The sequence below is a fragment of the Carlito syrichta genome, unplaced genomic scaffold (assembly GCF_000164805.1).
Source record: "Carlito syrichta isolate Samal-C Ts95f unplaced genomic scaffold, Tarsius_syrichta-2.0.1 Scaffold301611, whole genome shotgun sequence".
Taxonomy (NCBI): Eukaryota; Metazoa; Chordata; class Mammalia; order Primates; family Tarsiidae; genus Carlito; species Carlito syrichta.
In genome coordinates, this window is record NW_007245707.1 from 98,846 (window position 1) to 111,649 (window position 12,804).

The 12,804-nt window shown below is 33.3% G+C and overlaps 1 pseudogene; it reads left to right on the forward strand.

Moving 5' to 3' along the window:
* Positions 1-7,400: 7,400 nt before the first annotated feature.
* LOC103257187 overlaps positions 7,401-12,804 on the forward strand; it is a 130,570-nt pseudogene continuing 125,166 nt past the window's right edge.

Here is a 12,804-nt window from a genome sequence, read left to right on the forward strand (position 1 = left end):
GTTCTTGTCTATATTCAACACTGTCCTTCTACCTACTCAGTACAACTGCATTTTTACTAGTTATTTTTCTTCCACTAACTTTAATAACCTGTTCTGTAGAATGAGTATTCATCAGATTTTATTTTTCTCTTCTCTGTAGATACTATATATGTTTACATCTTCTCTAATCAAATATATTTGACTGATTACAAAAACTCATGTCTCTATTTCTCCAATATTTAGTCTTGCTTATTTAACTACCTAATGAACTTTTGTACCTGAAGTGCTATTAGCTATTGTTATTAATCCTCAAATATTTTTTCTTACTCATACATCCTGTCTTTTAGCAGTTGTACAAAATTCATACCTCAGAGAATCCAACTTTTTTAGCAACCTACCATGTTCTTTCATATAATATGAGAATCTTGAAATAGCAAGAAACTTGGTACTCATAAATATCAAGTTTTATTTTAAAGGGTATTATTTGTATAGTAATTTACAAAGGAATTTCTTTCTTCATAACATTGGTAATGAATTAAGGTATAGACATGTTAAATAGTTACCCATGATCATACATCTAGAGAATGATAAAAAAAACCTGAATGTTAAAGCAGGCCTTTTGACCTTTAGAGTTGGCACTTTTAAACTTTATATTGCATTATTTTACTAAAAATTGAATGGATATTTTTATTTTAAATTTATAACTGAAGTGTTACTTACCTCAAAAGCTCAAGTAAGTGTGTAGCTTAATGAATTTTCTCACATTGAATACAACTTGCAACTTGTGTGTAACCCCCACTCAGATCCCAAGGCAGAACACTACCAGAAATTTTCCATATAACCACATCTAGTCTTTAACAGCAGTCTTTTACTTTGTTTTGATAATTTATATAAACACGTAAATGAGATCATATGGTATGTCAGAGAATTAATTGCGTTTTTAGCAGTTTCTCAAAGAGATTTCCTATTACCTTGAGGCCAGTGAACACATACAGAAGGAAAATTTGGTGAATCAAATGCTTTTAATATTTACCCACTGCTGTCTTAGATTAGAAATGGGCAATTTAATTCTAGAAGAGAGCTCAAGTTATCCAGACAGAAGTAAACCTGGAATGAAAGTGCAGTTCATTCAGCAACCACTTTTTGGCAACCATGATTTGTAATATATTGTCTTCTTTTGTTCCAAGTCTTGGATTTTTACGTTGTCTTCTACTTCTAACCACCAGGCTATATACGGTCAGATTTATCTTAGAAAACTAATATTTCACAAACCAATGCTTGGTTTATGATTCGGTTTATTGCAAGTTTGATTATTGGGAGTTAGTACACCTTAATAATGATCAACCTCAGATAAAAGGACAATTCTGAGTTTCCGAGTTTTGTTATCAACAATTGTACTTTATACGTGATATCTCATTTAAAAAATAAGAAAACATGTATAAGTCACCAGGAGAAGGTATGATTATGGAAATTTTATAGATTAAGAAGCAGAGGTTAAGCAACCTACCCCCAATCATAAACTAGTCGGAGGTCAGCAGGAAAATACACATAGATTTAAACCTTTTTATCTGAGTTTTTCACTGTCAAATTACAAATGAAGTTCAGAGTCTGTATGTGGTGAGATTACCAAGGAAAGATCAATTGTGAGGTATCTGAGCAGCCAGCTGGACTTTCTTAGTCTATCATCCATCCAACCATCCATCCATTAAAAAAAATGGTTTTAAGACTCTCTGCCTGACTCGAAGCTAAGAGATCCATGAGTATATACATGTCTAGGATCTGCCTGCAACAAGTGGCATTGGCAGCACATTAAAAAACTCCATTAATCCACCACATTGAGAAATCCCTTAAGAGAAAAATTCCATCCTACTCATACTTCTATATGTATCCTTAGGATAAAGGAGGACCTAGGTAAATTTCTTTTTGATATATGATCTGATTCTCATCTTCCTCTCCAACTTTATCTCTCATTACTCTGCCTTTTATTCACTAATTTTCAGTTCCATTGTTTTCCATCCTGCTTCTGGAACATGCCAAGTCATTCCCTAGAACGTTAGCCATTGTTCTCCCCTTAATTTTGATATTCTTTCCTTGGAAGCATTTAGTTTGCTAGTTCTTATCTATCACTTCTTAGCTCCAAAATGACATCTTCAGAAAGCCTGTATTGATCACTCTATCTAAAAGGTAACACTCCTTCCACTATCTAGGATATCATCCTATTTATTCCTTTATAAACTCCTGTGTGAATTGCTCCTGTGGAGGTCCCCTCTTTCAATGCATTTCCAGAATCTGCCTATCATTGTTTATTCTCTAGAGACCTACAGTAGATATTTTATTTTGTTCTCTTTAATTTTGTCCTGAGTGTATAGTCATTGTCTGCAGAAAGACTGATATGCTAGAAGCTTATTATGAACATGTTTTAATATTTTAAATTCTGAAAAATTCTGTACCATTAGAAAAGTATATCTTTTTAAATATTTTCTTAAAAAGTAGAATGCTAAAAATTTGAACTCCTAATAAAGAATCTTTAAATTTAAAATGTTGAGACCTATTTCCTATTGTTTCTGTTGTAACATTCTGCTTCTTGGATGCTGTTACATTTTTTTCCAAATTATTATTTCTGGACCACTTTAACTAATGGAGATCTTAAAGATGGCTAAGAAACTTATAGGGAGAGGCTTAAGCTTTAGGAGTATCTGACTCAGTGACTAAAAGACTACAGAGATTCTTTAATAGCATCACAGACTATATTTTCAGAATATATTTGAGTTAAAAAATCACTGATATTTGCTCAATCAAAAATTATTCTGTCTATAACCCATTTTTCTTTTCCTTAATTACATTTTTATATTCCAAACTTACAAAAATGATTAGTGCACATTACGAGGAAATTGCTTTCCAACTTCATTTTAATTAACGATGCTATTTTTGGAGATACCAGATCAGTGACACATATAACTCAAATAGCTTTGATATTTATATTTTTGTTATTCTCTTTTTATCTTAAAATGACTATTTTATGCCCTTCAAATTTATCAAAATCGTAACTCTCCTGAGCTCCAACTTAGTATGCTAAGCTTTACTTTAGAGCAAATTTTGTAGTTGAGAACATTAGGGGCTTATAACGGCTAAGTCAGCAGACCTTTAACTATAGTTATAATAAAGGGCATCTCAAGCAGAGAGATCAGGCTCTCAGAAAAACCTCCACAGTAATATCTTCAAGCTAAAGAGGAACAAGAGCCCCTGATTGGCACTTTGTTACTTGAATAGTCCCCCACTGATGAGGCAGAAAGGACATTAAGGATGATTTCAGCACAATCTAAAATCTCGCTGATGCCAAACTTAAAGCAGTGAAAGCCATAATGCCATTTCTAAAATATGCTCTGAAATCATGAAAGCTTTGCTTTCCAGGACACCCAGGACTTATTCTTCTTCCTACTGATTACTTGTAAAAGGCCCCTTTTATCATTATGTCTTCTGTCTTCCACTGCTCAAGACAAACTAGGGAATCATCTTCATTTACATGCAGCATATTCTTTCTGCCGTTGGTGCCACAATATAAATGTGTTTTATTAAAAATTAAAAATATTGGTTTTACTCTCCATCAGAATGAAAAGTGAAGTCTCATTCTCATTTTTAGTTCTGTTTTCTCACTGCCATCCTTCTTGCATTATACCTCAGGACACTGCTATTAACAGATAGGTCACATTCCCAGAGACTTTAAATTATGTCAGCCTTTCCTGAACTCTCAGTTATGAAACAATAACAGAAAGCAAAGGACTTTTCAAAAAAATAGGTGAGGAGATGCCATGCTCCGCTGGGAATAAACCTGTTTCTTGATTTTGTGTCAGAATGATGCTGAGAAAAATATATGTGGTGTCTTATCATTGTACAGCACATGGCTCTTAAAAGTAAAAAAGGCTATTATACATTGAAGAAAGTTAAAGGCCCAGAGAATTACTCCATAGTATCCAACTCTCTTTTAAAAAAATTAAAATAACTGGGCATATCCTGAATGATGTTCCCATGGACATTTGTCTGCTGTATCACATACTTCTTTCCCTTTGCAATGCTAACTTTCAAGCTCCTGTTGGTATTTTTGGAAAGTAGGGAAGCAAGTATTCTCTTAGTTGCCAAAATTGGCTACACAGAGCAGCATGCTTTGCAATTTGAAGGTTAAATTCCTTTCAAAGAGACTTGTTGGAGCTGCTCTTCTCACTCCTATTAACTAGTGGAACTGTCTGACCTTTATAAGTGTAAGTCAATATTCACACTGTCAGAGGAGTATCAGTGGGAGTAATCTTTTCAGTCCCAGAGAGAAACAGTTTTCCACAGGCAGATCATGACTAGAGAAGGGGAGTGGTGAACAGTGACATAAAACACTTTTAAGTGAATTCAAACAATGTCTTTGACACAGCTTGGATTTTTATCCAATTTTAGTTATAACAGTACCTACTGGTCCCTCTAAACTGCAAAGGTGTCATTTTGAAATAATAAAGAAATAGTATGTGAAATGAAACCTGTTAACTTATTCTTTTTTCCCCAACCAAGTGTCTTTCCCCCCCCAAAAAAATACATCTCTGAAGACCATTCCGAAATGAGCATTATTATTTTAATGTGTCCCAGTAATTCTCTTTTCCCTCTATGCATAATCTAATACTGGGGTGAGACTAAAACTTGAAAGAGGGGATTCCATTTCTTTGCTTTTGTACCTCAAGTTTCTGTAAGTTTAATTTCACAATTATTTCAAGTAACTTATTTTTCAGTGAGATAATCACAAAAGAAAATAAGAGTCAGTACAATGTTGGTTTACACTCTTTTATTGATTACTATACTATTATAACTGATTAATAATAAGTATATAATATTTAGTGTGTTACTATTTTTTGATTTGTTATGCTATTACATGTCTTATTTTAATTAAAAACATCTATTAGGTTTATTTTATGAAGATTGAGTAAGCTATATTGTTACTATTCTTATCACTAGGTAGAACATATTTTAAGAACAAAGAAATTTGGATTACTACTTATGAGTGCTGTTGGTGATCATATGTGTAAGTCTGAAACTATTTTATTGTACTAATATATAATATAATTTAGCATGTTATATAATATAATTTAATATGTTTAGGAATTAGGTTTCTCACTGTGGAAAAAGAAATAAATTATAAGGAATGGAAGAAGGAGAAGAAAAACCATCTTGTCTTTGTCTTGAATTACAGGCAGAATAAATATATATATACACACACACATATATGTGTGTATATGCATATGCACACATATGTACAACACATATAAGCACATATGTATATATATGTAATTATAAACATATATGAGCACAATTTTATAATTATGTAAAAAAGTAATCTAACACTGATGAGAATAAATTGACAGAGGAAAGAGCTTAAAAAGACTTATTGGCCAAATTTAGGAAACATTAATCATCAAAATAAACAATGATAAAAATAAATTATAGAAATTCCTCTATTGGGAATATAACCAGAGGAACTCAAATCATTCTCCAAAAAGGATACCTGCACACATATGTTTGCTGCAGCTCTATTCAGAGTAGCAAAAGCAGGGAACCAACCATGCTGCCCATCAAAGTTGGACTGGATAAAAAAAAATATGGTACATATACACAATGGAATATTATGTAGCCATAAAGAAGGACAAACATATGGACTTTGCAGCAATTTGGATGAATTTAGAGTCTATCATACTCAGTGATCTATCACAGAAACAAAGAACAGAGTACTGTATGTTCTCACTCATAAACGGACCTTGGACAATGATCATACTACTTTAAGAAAGCGATTGGCAGTAGTGGAAAACTGTCAGGGGAGGGGGAGTGGGAGTGGCAGTTGAGGGTAACTGCTAGGGGAGGGAGGGGTACACCTCATCAACAAGGGTACCCGTATAATCAACGTTTGTTTGCCTAACCCTGAATTGTACCCCACATCTTTATAATAGGAAAAAAAAAAGAAATGGCGACTTTATTCACATTAGCCAACTTACAGAAATTAGTTAAGTGTTAATTGATGGATAAAAAAATAAGGAAATTATTTCATACACACACACAGGCACACACACACACACACACACCAAGGGGGACCACCCCAAAACTGGTATTGTCTTTTTTTTTTTTTGAAGAGTGGGCCCTTAGCAGTACAGATTTCCCTCGTTACCTAAGTGTTCTAGGAAACCATTGGCATCTGCCTACCAGCTAGCAGTGTTGTGAGAGATGCGTTTGGCTTCAGTGAATTTTTTTTTTTTAAGATTCTTTCAAATTTTTGCCCATTTCATGATGGGTGATTTACAAGCATATCTGCCCATACAGGGCTGAGTGTTCAGCAATATTTGAGCAAAATCAGCATGATCTTCATGTTCCACCTTACCTATTCACCAGATCATGCCCTGAGTGACTTCTTTTTCTTTCCCCAGATGAAAAAAATCCTCAAAAAAACATTTTGCTGTTGTGAAAGAGGTGAAGTATACAAAGGCAAAAGTACTAAAAAGGCATCAAAATTGATGAGTTCAAAACTGTTTTGAGCAGTGGAAAAAGCATTTTGATAGGTGTATTGCATAAAATGAAGAGTACTTTGAAGTGAGTGAAGTTTAAGCATGTAAGAATAAGTACAGTTATTAAATAAATAAATTCCAGATATATAGTATGTCATATATACAAATATTTGATATATATCATAAATTCACACATATATGTTATATAAAGCACATATATGTATATATATGCATATATACATTTTTTTTTTCAGGTTAAAAAAAAGGAAATTCTGCCAATTGTGGTAGGTGGATAAGCTTGAAAGGCATATGTTAAGTGAAATGTGCCAAACACAGAAAGATAAATATTGCATGAAATCACTTTTTTGTGGAATCTAAAATAGTAAAACTTAGAGAAACAGCAAGTTGAATGGTGATGGCCAGAGGCTGGGGAGAAGAATGGGAGAAATGGGAAGATGTTTGCCTAAAATGGGAAGTTGTTCATCAAAATGTGCAAATTTCAGCTATAAGTTCTAAAGAGTTAATGCATAATACTGTGACTCTAGTTGATAATAATATATTGTAGACTTGAAATCTGCTAAAGAAGTAGATTTCAAGTGTTCTTATCACAAAAAATAACTATATCAGGTGATGTATATGATGGGGGTGCCAAAAAATGTATACACATTTTATTTTAAGAGATGTTATCTATGTAATACTTTTCAAAGTTGAATTGAATTGTGGTAGCAATGTGTAGTGTGATGTTTGCTCAAAGGACGGTGTTAATCAAATGAATACAGTGTCACCATGTGATAGGCAGGACAGTCAAAGAAAATAGTGGAAGTATGGTTTTCATTCAAGGAACACAAGACCATTTTGAAGCGGTATTAGAAATTTGAGAACACTGGAAGTACAACAATGGTGGTTGAGTATGCAACAGAACCTCCAACTGCCAAACAACTGCATGCATTCGTGATAAGTTTAAGACTCATGGTACTGTGTGTGATGCGCACAAGAGAAGATCCAGGAGGCTTTGCATGGCAGCAAGTCCTGCAGCAGTTTGTCATAATCAGAAGGGTTCAGACACTGATGGTATTCACTTTGAGCACCTCTTGTAATTGCAGAAGTCAAATGTGACTTGTATTCACTTTTTATTATTGGTATATATTGAAAATTACAATTTAAATACAATTTTTTCTTTTCTTAAAAGGTGTATACAGTTTTTGGCACCCTCTGTGGGATATACAAGACATACTTATGTAAAAATACCATGTTGCACTTATTAAATATGTACAATTGCTTATTTCTAGATCATACATTCATAAAGTTGAAAAATATTTATCTGTCTCAGTCAATTCAGCATGCTATAAGAAAATACCTTAGACTGAGTAATTTATAAACAGTAGGAATTTATTGCTCACAGTTTTGAGGCTTGGAAGTTCAAGATCACAATGCCTGCAGATTCAATACCTGGTGAGAGCTCTGCCTCAAAAATGGTGTCTCTTGCTGAATCCTCACACAGAGGAAGGGGCAAACAGTCACCCCTTCTCAAGCCTCTGTGGTCAGGGCATAATCCCATTTATTCATGCAGAGTTCTCATGTCCTAATCACCTCTTAAAGGCCCATCTCTGAATACTATCATTGAATATTAGGTTCCGAGATATAATTTTGGGGAAACACAAACATTCAGAACATAGCAATATTGAATTAAAAATTGAACCCATGAGTGCATGCATAATGTATGAAATAATAAATAATTTATTAAAAATAAAAATCAGAAGATTTAAAGACAAATATCTTCCCTACAAAATATGAAAGACCAAATGTACTATTAAATATAGAAAAATTATAGAGAGCAAATCACCATTTCACAACTACCATGACAATAATATATTAAACAGAAAGTCCCCAATAGATAATAGATAATAAAAACACTGGGTAAAATATATTTGAAAAGTGGTATATTCAAATAGGCTCAATGCATCATTTCACAAATTTGTTATTAATTACAAAGGGAAAATAACTTTTCAGATAAATTTGGAGAAGAATATTGCAACTAACTGAGTAAACTTAGTATTACTTATAATGGTACAAATTGACATCATTTTCTTTGCAATGTGTTGAACTTATCACCCAAATAGCACTTCCACCTATAATTATCAACTTGAATTTAATCATGTAGAAATAATAGGACAATTCAAACTCAAATACATTCTGTAAAATAACTTACAATGAACTCTTTAAAATTGTCAATATTCTATAATATATAAAAAAGTAAAAATTTGTGGAAACTTACAGTTTAAAGCAAATGAAAGGACATATAGTATAAAAACAACTAAATGAAATGCACAACTCTTATTTGCAATCTAGACTTTTAAAATGTTTATAAAAATATTGTTGGCATAAGTGATAGTGGGTAGATTTTAATATAAACTCTATTTTAGATAATGGTATTGTATCAATTTTAAATATCCTTTGTATGACAATTTTATTGTGGTTATGTAAGAGAATGTTCTTGTTCTTAGATGATTAATGTTGCATGCTGAATTAATTAGAGAGTGAAGTGTCATAATATTTGCAACTAATCCTAAAATGGTTTATTAACAGAATGGAAAAGAGAGAGAAAATGGGTAAAGTGTTAACAATTGACATATATAGGCAAAGAGTATATGCAATTTATCTTTTGATATAAAATTTTTTTAAAATAAAGTTTAGTGGTTTTTTTGCTGTTATATATATTCCCTATAAAAGAATAAAAATACTGTATCAATTTTGCCATATATTACATTATTGGATTACTTGTATTAAGATATCTAACCTGGAAAAGCATATTAATTTATGTGGAAAACAAAATTAAATTCCTGGCAGAGCATTTTAATTTATGTGGAAAACAAAAATACTCATAGAAATTTACAGGTGCAAGTGTTTTGCAAATTAGAGGAAAACAGAATCATTAATTCTTAAGGTTAATTCAACATATGCAAATCAATGAACATTATTCACCACATATACAAAATTAAAAACAAGAACCACAAGATCATCTCAATAGACGCATAAAAGAATTTGATAAAATCCAATATTCTTTCATGATAAAAACCCTTAACCATCTAGGCATTGAAGGACACTCAAAATAATAAGATTCAACTATGACAGACCCACAGTCAATATTATACTAAATGGGCAAAAATTGAAAGCATCCCCCCTTAAAAACTGGAAAAAAAACCAAAGATGTTCACTCCCACCATTCCTATTCAGCATAGTTCTGGCAATCCTGGCCAAAACAATCAGGCAACAGAGAGAAATAAAATATTTCAAACAGGAAATGAGGAAGTCTTTTCACAGGCTATGATTCTGTATCTAAAAAATCTTAAAGATTTCACCAAAGACTCCTAGACTTAAGTCACTTTATTAAAGTTTCAGGATACAAAATCAGTGTTATAATATCAGTAGCATTTCTATATACCAACAACATTCAAACTGAGATCCAAATCAAGAACGCAATCCCATTTACTATAGACATACCACACACACACACACACACACACATACACACACACACACACAAATACATTTAATCAAGGAGGTGAAAGAACTCTACAATGAGAACTACAAAACACTGCTTTAAAAAACAAGGTGACACAAACAAATAGAAGAATCAATATTGCTAAAACGTCCGTACTCCCCAAACCATTCTACAGATTCAACACAATCCTTATTCTCACTCTTTATATGTTAGCCTTTTGATCATCCTTTGTCTTCACTGCATTTCATTATCTATTTATTTTTACTCAGCATATGATATGCTTTAGTTTCCCTTAACTTAAAAAATAAAAATAAACCCCTTTCCTTGACCTGAAGTCTGCCTCCAGATATTGCTTATCCTGCTCTCCATTTTCACAGCTAAATCTCCTATTCACTCTCCTTACCTGAGACCACTTCCACACATGGCACCTATCCCTAACACTCTACTCAAATGATTTTTGTCAGAGATACTGATGTCCCAATTGTTGATCCACTGGGTAAGTTTGAGTCCTTTTCCTTTCTTTCTTACCCTAAAGGATCATTTAACACAGTTAATTACTTCTTTCTTCAGGAGGAAAAAAAAGAGGAAACAAAAAACAACTTCTCTCTGTTTTCACATTTCTCTCATTATTATTATTTTTTTTTTTGAGTTGGAGTCTCACTCTGTCGCCTACCCTGGAGGGCAGTGGCCGCTCCCAGCCACCCCAGCCTCGACCTGCTGGGCTCCGGTGATCCTTCCGCCTCAGCCTTCCGAGTAACCGGAATTACAGGCATGCGCTACCACAGTCGGCTGATTTTTTGATTTATTGTAGAAATGAGGTCTCACTGCCCAGGCGTGTCTCGAACCCATGGGCTCAGGCAATCCACTCACCTCAGCCTCCCAAAGGCACGGGATTACAGGCTGAGCCACCGAGCCCGGCTTCTCTCATTATTTTATTGCTGCTTATTTTAGATATTTTCTTGACAGTCTCCTTTACAGATTATATATCTTTCTGGTTCCTTAAATGGTTGTCAGATGTCTGTCTTAGTGGTCTTTTCTTCTTATAAACTCCATGTGATGTTTCATCTGATTTATGTTTTCAATAATTATCTATATGCTGGTGCCTACAAAATCAGGGCAAAATAAATATCTGTACCCATTATTCCAGTTTACTATAAGGCACTTTCTTTTAAATATGTTGCAGAGATCTGAAATTAAATATGTCTAAAATTTTATGCTTCCATTAATGTTCCCTGTGCTAGTGGAAATCTATTTTATTCAAAAATATGAAGGGACTAGTACTTATCAGAATTTTTAAAAAAGGAACTTGGAGTACTTCAGTCCACAAGACATACATACTTTTTTTTTTTTAGTTCATGTATTTTACTAACTCAAACACATTTACTTGTCTTTTGTTTGTTGAAGCAGTAAGTCAGACAACATTTTGCCACAATAATGTCTGTCAAAGTGGCTGGCCATAAAAACTCCAGCACCACATTCATCTAAAGGGCACACCCACTGAAGGCAACTAATTTTGACATTCTCATCCATTTTATAGTATTTTACAGTCAGCTTATGGAGTTGTGTAAGGATTCTTCCTCCTTTTCTTAGCACCACTACAAAGTCTCAACACAAGACGAAAGTGGATTCTTTGAATATTGTAGTCTGATGTGGTATATCCATCTTCTAGGTACTTGGCAGCAAAAATCAGTCTTTGCTGAGGAATACTTTCCTGATTCTAGATTCAGGCCTTTAATTTTCTATTGAATCTGAGGATTCATCCTTGAGACTGCTGGTCTTCGCCCTAAGAGTTTGTATGACTATCTGCATTTTGCTGGCCATTTTATGGCAGATAGTGCTTTGAAGAGAAAGAATCAAAGAGATAGAATCTCAACAAAATAGAGCTCACATTTAGTCTTCCAAGCCAGAAACTAAATTACCATCTTTAATATATTCCTCTTCTTTACCACCCCATCAAAGCAGTATACACTCTTTTCTATCTGAGAATAAAATATTCCTATTCGTCTTTGTGTACATTAAGTGATATTGAGTAATCACAAGAATAACTTTTAAGTTCATGTCAATAAGTTTAAACCCATGCCAACTTATCAATTGCAACTTCTTATCAGTAACTCTGCTTTCGGAAGTCAGTTAATTAGTAATAGCTAATTGTCATTAGCCAAGCTCCAAACACCTTCACTTTTGAAAGCCAGCCAATCCTTGAACATTGTATATTACTTCCTTTGTTTCATTTTTCTTCTACATAAAATTAGCAGTTTGTTTAGGTCAGATATAATATACCATATTCACACATGCACAGCTCTCCCTTGACTAGCAAGAATAAATTGAGAATACATTTTTTAAAAATTCTGAATATTAAATATTGGCTTCCTTGTTCATATCACTCTTTTCATTACTCTAAACCATAAAAATTACATCCACTTGAGTTATTGCAACAGATATTTCATTGGCCTACCAGGCATTATCATTTTCTCTATAATCCATCTTTTTTCTTTTAAATATGTGGGGTACAATTCAGGATTAGGTATACAAATGTTCATTATGCAGGTACCCTTGTTGATGAGGTGTTCCTCCCCACCCAACTTCCCCTGGCAGTTTCCCATCACTGTCAATCCCTTTCTTATAGTATTATGATAATTGTTCAAGGTCCACTTATGAGTGAAAACATATGGTATTCTGTTATTTGTTTCTATTATAACCCATCCTTCAAACCTCAATAATTTACTTTATAAGACCAGAATTACCTTGACAGTAAAACCAGATGGAAGCATCACAAGAACACAAACCTATATACTTATA